Here is a 15,766-nt window from a genome sequence, read left to right as displayed (position 1 = left end):
TACAAAAAACAGAAATACCGTTACAGCGTACGAGCGTGTACGATACACGGGCGGTACAGGGCTTTTGAAGTAACATCTCTATTGACGATTCCTCGCAAAGCCTGCTTTCATCTTAACAAGTCGATCCAAAGTTGTTGAGATGGTAGGTGATTAGGTTTTCTTTCCAATAGCTTCCATTGTTATGGGCTGTTGAATTTGTCCAATTCATTTTTATAGCTGCTTCTATCATGATGTCTGGATGGATATCTGTTTTGACTTGCATTTGCCGAAATTGTACTTCTCCAAGATTTCTGTGTGAAAATGCTGATTTGACATAACACATACTACTGAGTTTTTCAATACTTTGATGCATTTACCTCTTGAATTCCGACATCTTCCATTGTTAGTTTTTGTGTATACCGTTCTTTTCAACTGTTCATAATGCTGTTTAACTAATACAGTATATCGTTGATTTTTGTAGAGTTGAGCACAGATATTATTTTTCATTGTAATGAATTTTTCAAGGCACCGTGCGTGTTTTTTGGCTTTTAGTGTTCTCCCAAGATATTTAGCTTGACTATAGTAACATAGATATTTATAAAGAGAGTTCCAAGAGGGGACCCTATGGCTATACCATCTACTTTTTGTAATATCTACCTGCGATGGAAGAGGAAACGGGCTTCTGTGGTACTGGACTTGGAATTCTCTCAGAGGGGTAAGGGTTCCATACTGGATCGTTATAATCAAGCTTATACCCGCTTTATAATCACAGAATTTCTGAAAATTTGAGGTATTTTTATTTCTCCTTTTTATTTTTATTTTCTCTCTGTCTCTGTCTCTCTCTCTTATATATATATATATATATATATATATATATATATATATATATACACATACATACAAGGAGAAAGATTCTCTCTCTCTCTCTCTCTCTCTCTCTCTCTCTCTCTCTCTCTCTCTCTCTCTCTCTCTCTCTCTCTCTCTCTCTCTCTCTCTTATATATATATATATATATATATATATATATATATATATATATATATATATATATATATACATACATAAATATATATACAGAGAAAAATTTATATATATATATATATATATATATATATATATATATATATACACATATACACACACATATATTGGGAGAGAGAGAGTAGGATAAAGGGTATTCTGTTAGCTTCCGGCTTTCCAAATCATTCGAAAATTTTCACGGAATAGTCAAAAGAATTTTGGCAATTAAAGGAGTTTAGTTGACGTTATATCCGCTTACGTCACTTAGTGGAAGGAGTCGGCACCTTATGAATGTTAGAGGGCTTGGTAATGGAGGAAGTTTTCTTCTCTCAAAACAAAGTCGATCAAAACGAACGACCTATTCTGAAGGATTCCAAGAACCTCTTTTATAAGATGTCATTACTGTCAAAAGACTTAAATGTTTCTCTTCTTTCGACACATGTAACATTACTCCATCTTATTTCTGTTTTTTTTTATGTGTAAGATAGATAAATTTCAGGAAGACAAAATGTTCTCTGTCGTAGTTTGAGGTAATAACTTTGCTTTGGGCTATATTTGTTTGTGTATTGTGTTTTGTAGTCTTTTTTTTTTGTTTGAGATTAGATCATAAAGTAATCTAAATTATAACATTATGACTCGTACTGATACAAACACGTATAAATGTGTGTGTGTGTGTATATATATATATATATATATATATATATATATATATATATATATATATATATATATATATATATATGTATGTATGTATACAGTAACTTTATTTTGGAACTGTTCAGTATACAGTGAGTGTTCCTCCCTAATCTGTAATATCATAACGAGTGGTTGACATTTGCATAATGTGGAATTGGATACTGAAGTGACTGTATCCTCGGAAATCTAGTAGATAGATTAAAAGAAATTAGTGCACTAAACCCCCTTCGAAAGATTTTCATTTCGTCTAGTCGTTGCACGCTCTGTATCAATCTTTTGATTTGTTTGTATAGTTATCAATGAGCTTAGTTTATTGCTTTTGTTGTTATTAGAATAGATATACTTTTATTGAATCTTCTTCCAAAAAAAGAGGCTTTGTATTTGAATTACACGAATGAGGAGGCAGCCGGCAGAATTCAGTCGCTATTCAGACATGAAGGAAAAGGTGTAAAAAATTAAAGGAAGCGAAAAGGATATCAAAGGATGAAAGGTTAGGTATGAGCAAGGGGGAAATCGGCTATGACACGAAGATTCCTTGTGCTTCAAGACAAATGGAACTCCAAAGTGAAGAAGACAAGCTTCCACACGGACAGGCAAAGTGCTTGTGACTGCCTTTTCATCTTCGTCGGATGTAAAGACTACAGCCAAAGGGGAGGAAGTTCATCCATATGCAGTGCCATTACTCTCGTAGAATATTCATTAGTCAGTTAAACAAATCCTAAGACTCACAAAGTGTCACTTCCCCCAGCGCTTGCTCTTTAAATGCATCTCGAGAAATTGTGATTGCTTCCGAGAGAAGGAGACTCTATCGCGATATTTTTTGGTTTCCAGTCTCCTGGAAATCCAAGAGAAAATGGAAGTAGAATTCGAATCGAAGTAACTTTATGGAAATATAACATATTGTATATTGGAAATGAAAGCATTATTACTTTAGCATAATTATCAGATGCAGTAGATTAATATTGCTTAATGTGAAATAACGATGTATATAAATTTATTACAAGAATGGATGAAATTTTATCAAAAAAGAATGTCATATGAAAACCATAACCCATTCATCCCTCAACATATTTGGGGGTATTGAAACACGTGGGTCAGAGGAAATAAAGAAATTATGTATATATATATATATATATATATATATATATATATATATATATATATATATATTAGTCATGTGGGTTTTTTCTGGAAGAAAATTTTTTGCTCTAAAAGCTAGGCTTCTGGTATCACCACGATTTTAAGCGGTGTAAATGCTTAAGTGGTTTTGCTCGTTGTCAAAGCCTCCAATAGCCTTAGTTATTGCAGAACTAAACCTAGGTTTATTCTATAGACCTTGAGACCTGTAACCATTTTTTTTTTCTTTTTTTTTGCCGTATTTTCCTCAATACACCATGGTTGATTTAGACGATTGAAGTGACAGCAATGTTCTGCTGCAAGGGATTTTGTTCTATTCAAATATTGTGCTTTTCTTTCATGTTTAATAGGTCCCTTTTTATACTGTAAAATGTGTTTAAGTTGTGTCTTTCCATAAGGGTTTATATGTCAACATTCTCCTTTCAGCTCTTAGATATAACCTACTTTTTAACCTTTGCTATATCTCTTTTCAAGTTTCATTTCTTCCATCTTTCTGTCCAGTGTCTTTCAACTTATACTTAATATTACAACTCTGGAGTTACACATCGGTGCTGAATGGTCTTCATGGCCTCAGTGCCGGGTCATATAGCTCAAATTCCACGAATCCAATCTTAATTGGTGCACAGAATTGTGTGGACTCCTCTGACAAAGGTCTTTTGTCAGCTAGAAATAAGTAACGTTCTTTATTCATTTAAGTAAAAGAAGAAACATTATGAACTTACTTGTACATCTTTGTCTTTATGAGTCTGAAATATTTGGGAACTTCATTTGGATATATACACTTACTGTAGAAGATTCTACTCTCTTTAGACATTAAAAAAAGCACTTGTAGCGTTCTTTTATTTTATGATTTAGAGAAAGTGGTGGTTTTTGTATCATCCATGCAATGTTCAGTAAGCTACTTAAATTCTATCATCGAATATTCGCCAATTTTGGAGTGTTTTAACGTTTGTTTTCTGGAAGAAAATGCTATTTTATTAGTTAATGGTCATAATTCGTTTATTAACTATACTTACTAGACACTTATTATCAAGGGTTTAGGTTTTGAAGAAAATTTTATTTGATGTGAAATTATTGCAGAATTTCATGAGAGGTTCTATGCTGACCAAAAAAAAAAAAAGTAACTTTTGCAGAGTTTATCAAATTATAAAATGTAACACTGTCTCCCAAGAGTTTTTAAGGGATTTTGTGAGATAAACCAATGCTGCCGAAAAAGGCCTTAAGCTCGCAAATAATGTTAAACACAAGGCCAATATTGGTCTTGGTTAAACCACACTGAAAGCGTGGACGCACGGACTATTTGATAGCCCAATACCAATTGCTCTATTTACAAGTTCCTGTACCTGATAAGTGCAATCTTTATATAATATAAATATTAGTTTCTTTAACACATCTCGAGTCATTATATAAAAGTCACATCATCGAAATATCCAAAGCATACCAAGAAAATCCATGACTTTTAAACTCCAAAGCAAAATCCTTTCTCATTTTTTTAAGGACGTTGTTAAATGCTTCCAGGAATATCTAACAGTCATAACCGAGCACCTCGTTGTGTAGTTCATTAGTCTGGGGAGGGGGTTGTAGTCTTGTGCCTCGGCGTATTTCAATGTTTAGGTCCCAAGTGGATGATACGTGCTTTTCAAGTTGGTTAACGATGCGGAGGTAAATCTTTTACTAAAATGTTTTGCGTTGTCTGTCGTCTCTGTTCGCCGTTTCTTATGTTTTGTAGTACTATAGTTAATAATGTGGTGACCGTAAATACTATTCATTTTACAACATGAATAGTAATTCCTGCTTATTGTTTTCGGGACCTTATGAATGTTGCAGTACAGTACGCTCGTTGCAAGACGAAAATATCCATATTATTCAAGTATGTATATTTTCGCAGCTTTATAAAATTAATGTTATGTGAATTGGAATGTAAGTACTGTTAAAAAATTGAAGCTAGAATTAAACCGAATTGTACAATTCAAGATTTACGTGGAGTAGTGTAAACGCACACACGCAAACACACACACACACACACACACACACACACACATATATATATATATATATATATATATATATATATATATATATATATATATATATAATGAAAAGCATTGTTTGCCTTAAGGCTGACTCAAGGGAAAACAGCATAGTGGTCACATTTATACTTAAAGTGTACAAAAAATACTTCTAGGCATTTGTTGCCATACACTTCCGCAGAATGCTAATCAGCTGTGCCCCCACGGGAGGAAGTTTCGCCATCAGTGCTCCCTTTAAGCATTACTTGAAGATACTCGTATTTGCAGCGTCCCTTCTACCCCCATGTGCACCCATTTTTTTACCTTTCAACTCTTCCTGTATTCCAGTTTCCTTTCTTTTCATTATCCTTTACAACTTTTCAACTTTTACTTAGTAGTGCAATTACGGGGTTTTATCTCAGTGGCGCTTTGGTGCCGAATGGCCTAAGTTCATAAATCCAAATTCATCTGCCGTAAAATTACTTTTCTCACTTCTCTCCCAATAAACATCTAACGAAAACACTCATGGCATTCTTATCCTTCCTCGTAACAGTACTTAATTACACATTCTTTATATCATCCTATTTTTTATTCTTTCCAAGTGATTAAAAGGATCGATTAATTAATCAAAATAACTTACTTTTTTAGTACAATTCCAACTCAATACCTGCATTAATTTAACCATTCTTACTCGCACACCAATATACCTATCTTCTCTTATGTTCTATCTAAATGCAATTTTCTCGCATTCTTCCACCATATGGAGTTTATTTTACCCATCAAATTTTACCCTAAGAACTTTTTTCCTGGTCCTGTCACGCATGGAAACCTTGTATCCTACAGGACTTACAAAATGTGTGTATTATATACATTCTTATACATGTATTTAGAGTATTATCATCGAACGTATTTTGCGTTATTTGTCAAATACAATTATTGAAGTACTTGGAAAACGAAACATTCAAATTCTTTTTGAAGATCCTAAACATAATATCTTCGGTCCACCTGATTTCCAGTGAGAGCAATGCTTTTTTTCTCTTTGTACAGTTTCCCCAGCCTAACCACCTTTTTTGGTTAACCAAGCAAGGCATAGATTTAGACTTCTAAAACAAAAATTCCCCACTTATTCTTTTCCATTCCTAGAACATCTAAACCCAATATTAATTTTCTTCTTGTTACACTTGAAATTCTACTTGACAATAAAAGTAATACCCCCTACTTTAAATGATAGATGAGCCTCTTGCATTTCCCCCAAAAGCTAATCAGCCTCCCAATAAACCACTTTACATACACTCCACCATTTAACCATATTATATTCATTCCTTTCTCAGATATCATGGCTCCTATTTTCCAATTCCTATTTTACCCCTATTCAGAACATTTTATGGTTCTCTCTTTCGTCTTAGGTTTTCCAAATTGAAAACGTCGCTAATCCGTTACCCTTCATTCCTTCCATATGACCAGGCAGTCGCTAACTTTCCCAAATATTTTACGTACTCCAGGCTTCTTAAGGTTTTCATTACATCTTGTGCCACATATGCTAAGCAAACTGTTTATTTCATTAGGTTCAATATTTTTTCTTCTTTCACCTTCATCATACTCTAGCAGTTCTACAATGAAGTTAGAATTAATTATTGTTTAGTATTTAAATTCATTAAAGAGAAATTAGACTCTTGTTATGGCTGGGAATAACATTTCTGTAAATAAGTGTGACATTGATTGATTATTAATACTCGACCAAGCTGCTGTTTCAATATGTTTCAAGGTGTAAATTATTACATCATTTACAAAGCAGTAGATACTCTAATCGTTCTCAGTGTTGTGGCACTTTTAACTAAATCTCTTGATGTGTGATGAATTCAGTACCTGTATTATCAATTTTCCTGCCCTAATCAGGTCTTTTCTTTTTCAGAAAGGTGGTACATAGAATAGCAAGCCGGAGCAATTGGACATTTTTCCTCAGTTGAAGATAGGTGAGTTAAATACGGGGTATGTAACTCTACATTTAGGTCCCTGGTAGTTTGGCGAGAGTTTGGTAAGAAGTATAAAATACCTGTTTTAGATGTGAATTTAAATTCGTAGGAACACTGTAAAAGCATGGTGTTTTCACCTATTATTCTGATGTAAAAACACACCTTTAATTGTTTAAAATTCGATGTACTTCTGCGATAGATGAAATGGCCAATGCATTGTTAACAAAGTGTTTGGTATTTTCTAGTGGGTGAGACGGATAGTTCCCCCACCAACCTGACAGTTAATCCTCTGTTGACTTTGGCCACATTACAGTAAAATAAAATGGTCAAGTTACTATCTACAGAGTGGTAAGAATGAATGCTGGAGAGCAATATGGGAAGAGGAAATATTGCCCAAAGACTAGGAGGAGTGTAACTATAGGAGAATTAAAATAACAGATTGGTTTGAAAGTTTTTGAGAGGGTACTAGATGAGAGATTGAGTGAGATGAGGAAACAACAGTATGGATTTATGAAGGTAAGAGGGACTGTGCATGCCATCTTTATAGTGAGGCAGCTAGAGGGAAACCAGAAGCTCTTTAGTGCCTTTGTAGATCTGGAAAAGGCTTATGATAGAATACCAAAAGAAGTTATGTTTTGGTGCTTGAAGAAAAGGAAAGTCCTATAGAAGTTGGTTATATTGGTAGAGATGATGTAAAAGAGAACAAGGACAAAAATAGTAACATCTGTTGGAGAAAGAGAAACCTTTGAAGTTAGAGTTGGATTACACCAGGGGTGGCCATTGAGCCCATTTTTATTCCCGTTGGTCTTGGATTTATTGAGCGAAGAAATCGGAAATAAAGAGTTGTGGGAGTTGTCATCCGCTGATGATTTGGTGACGGAGACATACAGAGAAGGGTTGTAGAGGGGCAAGAGACCTTGTAGAGGGGTGGCGTAAGGATAAATGTGGATGAGACCGAAGCTATGATGAGCAGTAAGGAAGGTAGAAACAGGATAGCCATACATGAAAGGGGCAAGAGACCTTGTAGAGGGGTGGCATAAGGATAAATGTGGATGAGACCAAAGCTATGATGAGCAGTAAGGAAGGTAGAAACAGGATAGCCATACATGAAAGGGGCAAGAGACCTTGTAGAGGGGTGGCATAAGGATAAATGTGGATGAGACCAAAGCTATGATGAGCAGTAAGGAAGGTAGAAACAGGATAGCCATACATGAAAGGGGCAAGAGACCTTGTAGAGGGGTGGCATAAGGATAAATGTGGATGAGACCAAAGCTATGATGAGCAGTAAGGAAGGTAGAAACAGGATAGCCATACATGAAAGTAGAGGCATGGATATAAAACAGATGGAACACTTCAGATACTTGAAGTTGAGAATTGAATAAAAGCAGCCTAGGAGAAGTGGAGGAAGATAGCAGGAGTAGTATGTGGTAAGGATATGCCAGGCAAGCTAAAAATCAAGATCTATAGCACAGTAATAAAACCATTGTTAATGTATGGATCAGAAACGAAACGAAGGCTCTAAGTCTAAGACAAAAAGAGGAAACAAAGCTTGAAAGGCCACAGATGATAATGCTGAGGTGGATTATATGATTATCGCTGGCTGAAAGATTTGAAAATGATGAAATAAGAAAAAATAGCAGTCGTAGTAAAGATTACATGGTGTGGGCACGTGTTGAGGATAGATGGTGAGGAAGGAGGGAGGAACCTGTAAAGGGTGTGAGGAAGTTCGTGAGAGGCAGAGAACTATACTCAATTTTTTTTTAATGAGGCTCATTTGCACTGACTCGCAGCGGTGCCCTTTTAGGTCGGAAAAGTTTCCTATCTGATTGGTGAGAATTATCTCGTCCAACCAATCAGCGAGCAGGAAACTTTTCCGAGCGAAAAGGGCACCCCTGCGAGTCGGTGTAAATCGGCCTCACTAAAAAGAATTGACTATAGATGGCGAGATAAGGTGAAGGATGATATGGAGAGAAGGGGTTTGAGGGTGTCTTTTTTAGAAGGCATTGAAGACGGCGCATCAGACAACCGAACCCGTAATGTAGGGATAAAGGGGGAAAAGAAGAGATTGCAAAAAGTTGTATAGTTGCTGCTACTCCAATCCTCCAATGTTTTTTATCTTTTTCTTCATTACTTTGGTTTGTTTGTTGTATATTTTTTGGTAGACTTCTCGTTATATATTGTAAGATTTGAGATGCCTTAGGCATGGAGAAAAGTTTGGAGAAAGAATTTATGTGGATATGAAAAAATTGCTATTAGATCTGGGAAGAGAGGAATAATATTTGGGGTATATGCATAGAAAAAAGAAGCATCTAGTAACACATTCAAATTTATTTTAGATAATGTGGAACCATGAGAGATTTGGAAAATTTCGTTTTTTTTTTCATGACCGCCCTTGAGCCATACCTGAAGAGATGAATTATAAATTAATTGAACACTTTTCATAGAGATCATAAAAATTTATGCTGTATAACGCTGGTTCAAAATCAGAGGATGGTGTACCAACCGTGTGTCACACGATCGTACATATTAATGACATTTAATTTTGTGTATATATTATGCTTGTATCTTCACTCTCCCCTCGCACTGACAAGGACCTGAAATAACATGTCTGTTTTTCTCACTGTTAACTGTTAACTGGTGTGGTGTCGGTTCAACCGGAAATTTCCTGTTATGTCATTTATGCCTTTTTTGCATGGAGTTTATGTATATAAAAGTGAGTGTTCTATAATAAAGTTACTCAGTTGCTTTCATCCTGCCTTTGAGTCACAACCTTCTCTCGGCACGTCACATTGCTGACCCCGGAGTGACCCGCTCCTCCCGCCTCCCCCCTCACCGTTACTATGATGCCCTCAAAGCATACCTTCTGCAGCAGTACTCGCCATCGCCAGCCGCCCGTATAGCAAAGTGTTTTCAGCTCTCTCAACAACCGTTGGGGGACCAAAGGGCTTCGCTCACCCTCGGGGAAATGACCAGTATCACTCGCCTGCAACCTGCCGCAGACGGCTCTCCTCGTGAGGTGAACCTACTTTGTGCCCTTTGGGTAAGCTGTTTACCTGAACCTGTACGCGCTGCCATACCTGATGTCGATAGTTTACCTATAAAGGACCTGATGACCAAAGCCGACGCCCTTATGGACAGCCACTTCACGACCTTCAAGACCTCCATCAACACCTCCACTCCTGACGAAAAGGACATCTATTCAACATCAACTGAAGCTGACGTGAATGTCGTAGGACACACGCCTATGAATGCCGTAGGACACGCGCCTATAAATGCCGTAGGACACGCCTATGAATGCCGTAGGACACACACGCCTATGAATGCTGTAGGACACACACGCCTATGAATGCCGTAGGACACGCCTATGAATGCCGTAGGACACACATGCCTACCCCGTGATGAGCCGGAGCGACAACAAAGCCACCCATCATCCACCACTCGCTCGCGCCCCAACCAATGACTTCTACAGCCACTCACTGCCGCCCATCGGCCGCAGTTTTGCTACTACCACTCCAGATCAGGGCGCCCTATTTAACATGTACAGTATGTCATTTTTAGGGGGGGAGCCATGTACCAACTGTGTGTCACATGATCGTACATAGTAACGACATTTCATTTTGTGTATGTATTATGCTTGTATCTTCGCTCTCTCCTCGCACTGACAATTACCTGAAATAACATGTCTGTTTTCCTCACCGTTAACTGTTAACCGGTGCGGTGTCGGTTGAACAGGAAATTTCCTGTTATGTCTTTTATGCCTTTTTTGCATGGAGTTTATGTATATAAAAGCAAGTGTTCGTTAATAAAGTTACTCAGTTGCTTTCATCCTCCTTTGAGTCACAACCTTTTCTCGGCACGTCACAATGGTGTTGCATTTGCTATAGTCCACAATGATGAGTCATATTTGATTAAATTAATCTGTGCCTCCATGTACAGTACACAGCAGAAATTTATATATATATCTTTCCTGTCATGTTTAGCGGCATTGCCAGACGTATGACTAATCGGTCTCAGCCCGCCCCACGGTAATGGGGAGAGGGAAATAGTTTTACCCTGGTGAGAGGGAGTACCCCGAGTACTCTCGGAAACCGCAATCTCCTATAAATTGCTGAAACTGTTGGGTACACTATATATATATATATATATATATATATATATATATATATATATATATATATATATATTTATTTGTATGCCATAAAGTATTATAGTGAAATAGCTTTAGGAATGATAGCCTATCGATTTTATATCTATGATCGGTGTTTTATCAAAGCAAATTCATCTGTAGCAGAGGTTTTATATTTTTAATGTAATTTTTTTTCCTGTATGCAACGTTTAGATATTGAAAAATACTCGAAAATTATTCAGATAGAATTTCAGTGATATTTAGATAAGTTTGGTAATGTATTTGATATTAGAGTAGTATCATAAAAATGTATGTTCATATTTTAAGATAATTGTGCAGTGTATTTATCATTAAGCAAGTCACTTGAAAATCTCTTTTTTTTCTTATTTACAGGTGCCTATCTTCGAGAGGTAAGGTGGTTTTATACCGATATACTGTTGGAATTTTACTTCATTATATATTTAGCTAGTTTACAGTTTATGAAAATACTATCTTATTAAATTTTTTTATATCATATATAGGATAAGTACGTTCTAAGGTTCAGGTTGACAATCTATGATTTACTCAGTGGAGTTTCACTTACCTGAAGAATACTGTTTCTAGCTTTCTTATTTCATTGCCTACATTCCGTGCCAGTGTGGTATAAGGGTATGCTCAAGATCTACACATATATGTTATAAATATTGTTTATTTGAGTAAAGTGATCTATACCGCTGGTCATATACCGTTCATACTTGAAGAATACTTGTTCTAGTTTTTTACTTCGTTGCCCACATTAGTTTTCCATGCCAGTGTGGTATAAGGGTATGCCCAAGTTGTACAAACAGTATATATGTTATAATACTATTGTTTTTTTGAGTAACGTGATCTATACCGCTGATCATATACCGTACATACTTGAAGAATATTGTTCTAGTATTCTTGCTTCGTTGTCCACATTAGTTTTCCATGCCAGTGTGGTATAAGGGTATGTCCAAGCTGTACATACAGTATAGATGTTATAATACTATTGTTTATTTGAGTAACGTGATCTATACCGCTGATCATATTCCGTACATACTTGAAGAATACTTGTTCTAGTATTCTTACTTCATTGTCTATATTAGTTTTCCGTGCCAGTGTGGTATAAGGGTATGCTCAAGATCTACATATATTTGTTATAATAATATTGTTCAATTGAGTAACATGATCTATACCGCTGATCATTATTGATGGTATGTGCCGTACATTATTTATATTTAGTGTCTTACATCGATATTGATTCTGATTATTGCAATTAATGTTTGTTGTTAATTGATATTACTGTATCTATTTTGAAGAGTTGTGTTTTTTAATTTGCATTTACTTTTATTTATGTGTACTGTATTTATATTTACTGTATCTATTATATAATGGGCTTCTTGCAATATTTGTATTGGTGTTGATTACATTTTAGATGGCTTATTGTTGAATATTTTTTATATATATATTTTCGTCTGCTTTCGTAAACCATGTTACCTGTGTGTATACAATACAATTCGATTGGTATACTGCGGAATGTGGTGTTTCAGTTTTCCATAGCATATTACTGTCACATAATCTTACTTACGATTCATAGGACATCATTATTATATCCAACAGTAGTCGGTATAAAACTAAGATTATCCAGAACGTTTTTAGAATTAACAGAAAACAATCAGCAAAGATAAATTACGAAGTGCCATTCCTGTAATTTTTAAAAATTAAAATGGTTACTTCCCATTTGAATGGTCAATGTATTTATTAAACAATTTGTACGAAATGAAATTCATGTTCTTGACATGAATAGAATTTGAGTTAGTATTGTTGATGGCCTTTTTTTCTGTATAAAAGAATTGCTTTATTTACTTGAATCAAAATACACATTCTGCTAAATTCCATGTGTCATTCTGGATAATCTTGCTTCTTCACTATCAACGATAAGGATTCTCAAAGGTATGGAAATTTATCTAGTCTACTAATGTTAACAATTAATTTTCAGATAATGCACCCGTTAACACAATCCTGCCGTCAGAATGATAGCAATAAAAATTTCATTTCAATCGTTGATAGCTCTTAATATTCAGAATTTAACGTTGAATTAAGAAATAAATTTCAAAAGATCTCAGAAAATTAACTAGATATAGTAAGGTTTATGGTGAAGTTCACTTGGATTTTGCGTGTTTATCCAAATGCAATAATATTCATGATACTCTATATTAAGCCTCAGATAAAATTACAACTGTTGTTCAGAGAAGACCGAAACCAAATAACAACTGTACTGTCGCAGGACAGCCTTACCGAAGAAAGGACAAGTGAAGTCATCTTTTTAATGACGATACATGTAAGTAGGCCTATAGAACATTTCTTTCAAGAAAGATTAATGATTGTGATAAATGTGGACAAATAAACCAAAAGCTTGTAATGAGAAATAATATATGGATAAATCTCACCCTTTTGATAATAATGATAGTGTAATGAGTAATGTGACATTATACTTACCAGTAATAATTATTTTTCAGGTCATAAGGGAGTTATTATGTTGATTAAATTTGATCTTGCGTCTACATCAGAAACACTTCAATTTTATCGACTGTCATTGACGGAAGTGCTTTCTTTTCTAACCGACATTTTTAGGTAAGTAAGAAAAAATTAGACTTTTATTATTATTATTATTATTATTATTATTATTATTATTATTATTATTATTATATATATATATATATGTATATGTATATATAGATACTGTATATATATTTTATATGTATACTGTAAGTATGTAGGTATGTATTTAATGTATATAATTAGATTTTATATATGTTTATGAATATCTCCCTCTCCCTCTAATATATATAAATAAATATATATATATATATATATTTATATATATATATATATATATACACACACACGCTTAAACATACATACATACACACACACACACACACACACACACAACAACAACAAATGCAGCTGCCTCTAGTCCACTGCAGGACAAAGGCATCAGGCATGTCTTTATTCATGTCTGGGGTTTAGCTAGTTTTTACCACCACGTTGTCGAGTGCTGATTGATGTCGGTGGGATATTTTCGTTTTCTTCTGATCGCTCATAGCAATCCAACCTAGTATGAATGATCCTAACTAGTACAGATTTGCTGATCTTGGCGATACACAAACCCTTTCACCAAGTTAAGGTATACCCACGAGTCACTACTTATGATAAAGATGATGATGATGATATACATAGTTCGTAAAGATTTTGATGTAAATATAAGTATGAGGTATATATCTGAAGACTTTTCTGAAATCTAACTAGTTCATATGGTGTTACTTATTTTAGAACTAAGAACTTTTTGTACAGGCATATTTTTACGTTTGGCAATTCCGATTTTGTCATGGAGAATGGAAATAACTATGATAATCGCACTTTGGAATATTTCATTTTGCTCTTTCAACCTTAAACGTTTATTTTCTCGAATTTTATATGCATGAATATGGTGCTATTTTGTGTTAACATTTTGCTCTATTGATTTATATAAGCAAAAAATGCAATTTATTTAACCTGAGAGATACCCCATAGTCCCTTTTCATCCACTACTGAGCTTGGAATGAAAGGTATCTGACCTCGCCGGGTGAGATAGTGGACATAATTGAAAGGGTCTCCCTGTTTTATAGGTCCCGAAGGAGTTAACTAACTTCCACCGCTTGACACTTGCCTCGTGGAATTGGGTTGTATGTCCTCGTTTTATGGTTCTTGATTTCAAGTTTGTTCCATTTCCTTGATTTCTTAGTTAGGATTATTTTTATAATTTTAGACGTCTGTACCAACCGTGTTTCACACAATTGTACATAATTCCATTTGTATATATTATGCTTGTATCTTCGCTCTTCCCTCGCACTAAAACGAACATGAAAATTCATGTCTGGTTTTTCCTCTGTAATATTGTCTGTCTTGTGAAGTTATGTCTTGTTGCCTTGAGGTTTTGTATATAAGGAGAGTGTTCTACAATAATATAACTCAGTCGTTTCCAACCTGCCTTTGAGTTCACAACCTTACTCGGCGCCGTCACATTGGTGACCCCGGAAATCGACTTGCTCCCACTGCCTTCCACCCCCACCTCCCTCGCCCCTCCATCGTTGGTACTATGACGGAGACGGACTCTAGCACAGCAGTTGGCGCTGCGGCCGCCCCATTGAAACTTACACCGTTCGCCACCGGAGTGGCGTTTGCTTGGTTTCAACGTGCAGAAGTCCACTTCCGTATCAGGGGCGTGACTCGCTCAACCACCAAAGCGGATTATGTTCTCGCGGCGATACCCGAGGACACCTTCCCAGAAATATCCGACTGGCTTTGTGAACAAGGAGACACCCCAATAGCGTATGACGCCCTCAAAACATACCTTCTGCAGCAGTACTCGCCGTCGCCAGCCGCCCGTATAGCAAAGCTTTTTCAGCTCTCGCAACAACCGTTGGGGGACCAAAGGGCTTCGCTTGCCCTCAGGGAAATGACAAGTATCGCTCGCCTTCAACCTGCCGCAGACGGCTCTCCTCGTGAGGTGAACCTACTTCGCGCCCTTTGGATACGCCGTTTACCCGAACCTGTACGCGCTGCCATACCCGATGTCGATAGTTTACCCATAAAGGACTTGATGACCAAAGCCGACGCCCTTATGGACAGCCACTTCAAGACCTCCATCAACGCCTCCACCCCTGACGACAAGGATGCGTATTCAACGTCAACCGAAGCTGACATGAATGCCGTAGGACATACACGCCTACCCCGTGACGTGCCGAAGCGGCGACAAAGCCGCCCACCACCCACCAATCGCT

The 15,766-nt window shown here is 36.1% G+C and overlaps 1 long non-coding RNA gene across 1 annotated transcript in view; it reads left to right on the top strand.

Moving 5' to 3' along the window:
- Nucleotides 1-13,574, top strand: part of LOC137632002 (uncharacterized) — a 230,481-nt gene extending 216,907 nt beyond the window's left edge. Inside the window, exons 4-6 of the long non-coding RNA XR_011041989.1 lie at nt 6,754-6,814; nt 11,334-13,281; nt 13,460-13,574. This is a non-coding gene — a long non-coding RNA (uncharacterized lncRNA). The remainder of the gene's footprint in view (nt 1-6,753; nt 6,815-11,333; nt 13,282-13,459) is intronic.
- Nucleotides 13,575-15,766: the final 2,192 nt, after the last annotated feature.

This window comes from Palaemon carinicauda, chromosome 40 (assembly GCF_036898095.1).
Source record: "Palaemon carinicauda isolate YSFRI2023 chromosome 40, ASM3689809v2, whole genome shotgun sequence".
NCBI lineage: Eukaryota > Metazoa > Arthropoda > Malacostraca > Decapoda > Palaemonidae > Palaemon > Palaemon carinicauda.
The sequence above is the reverse complement of the archived record's forward strand: the minus strand, read 5'-3'. Positions and strand labels throughout refer to the sequence as shown.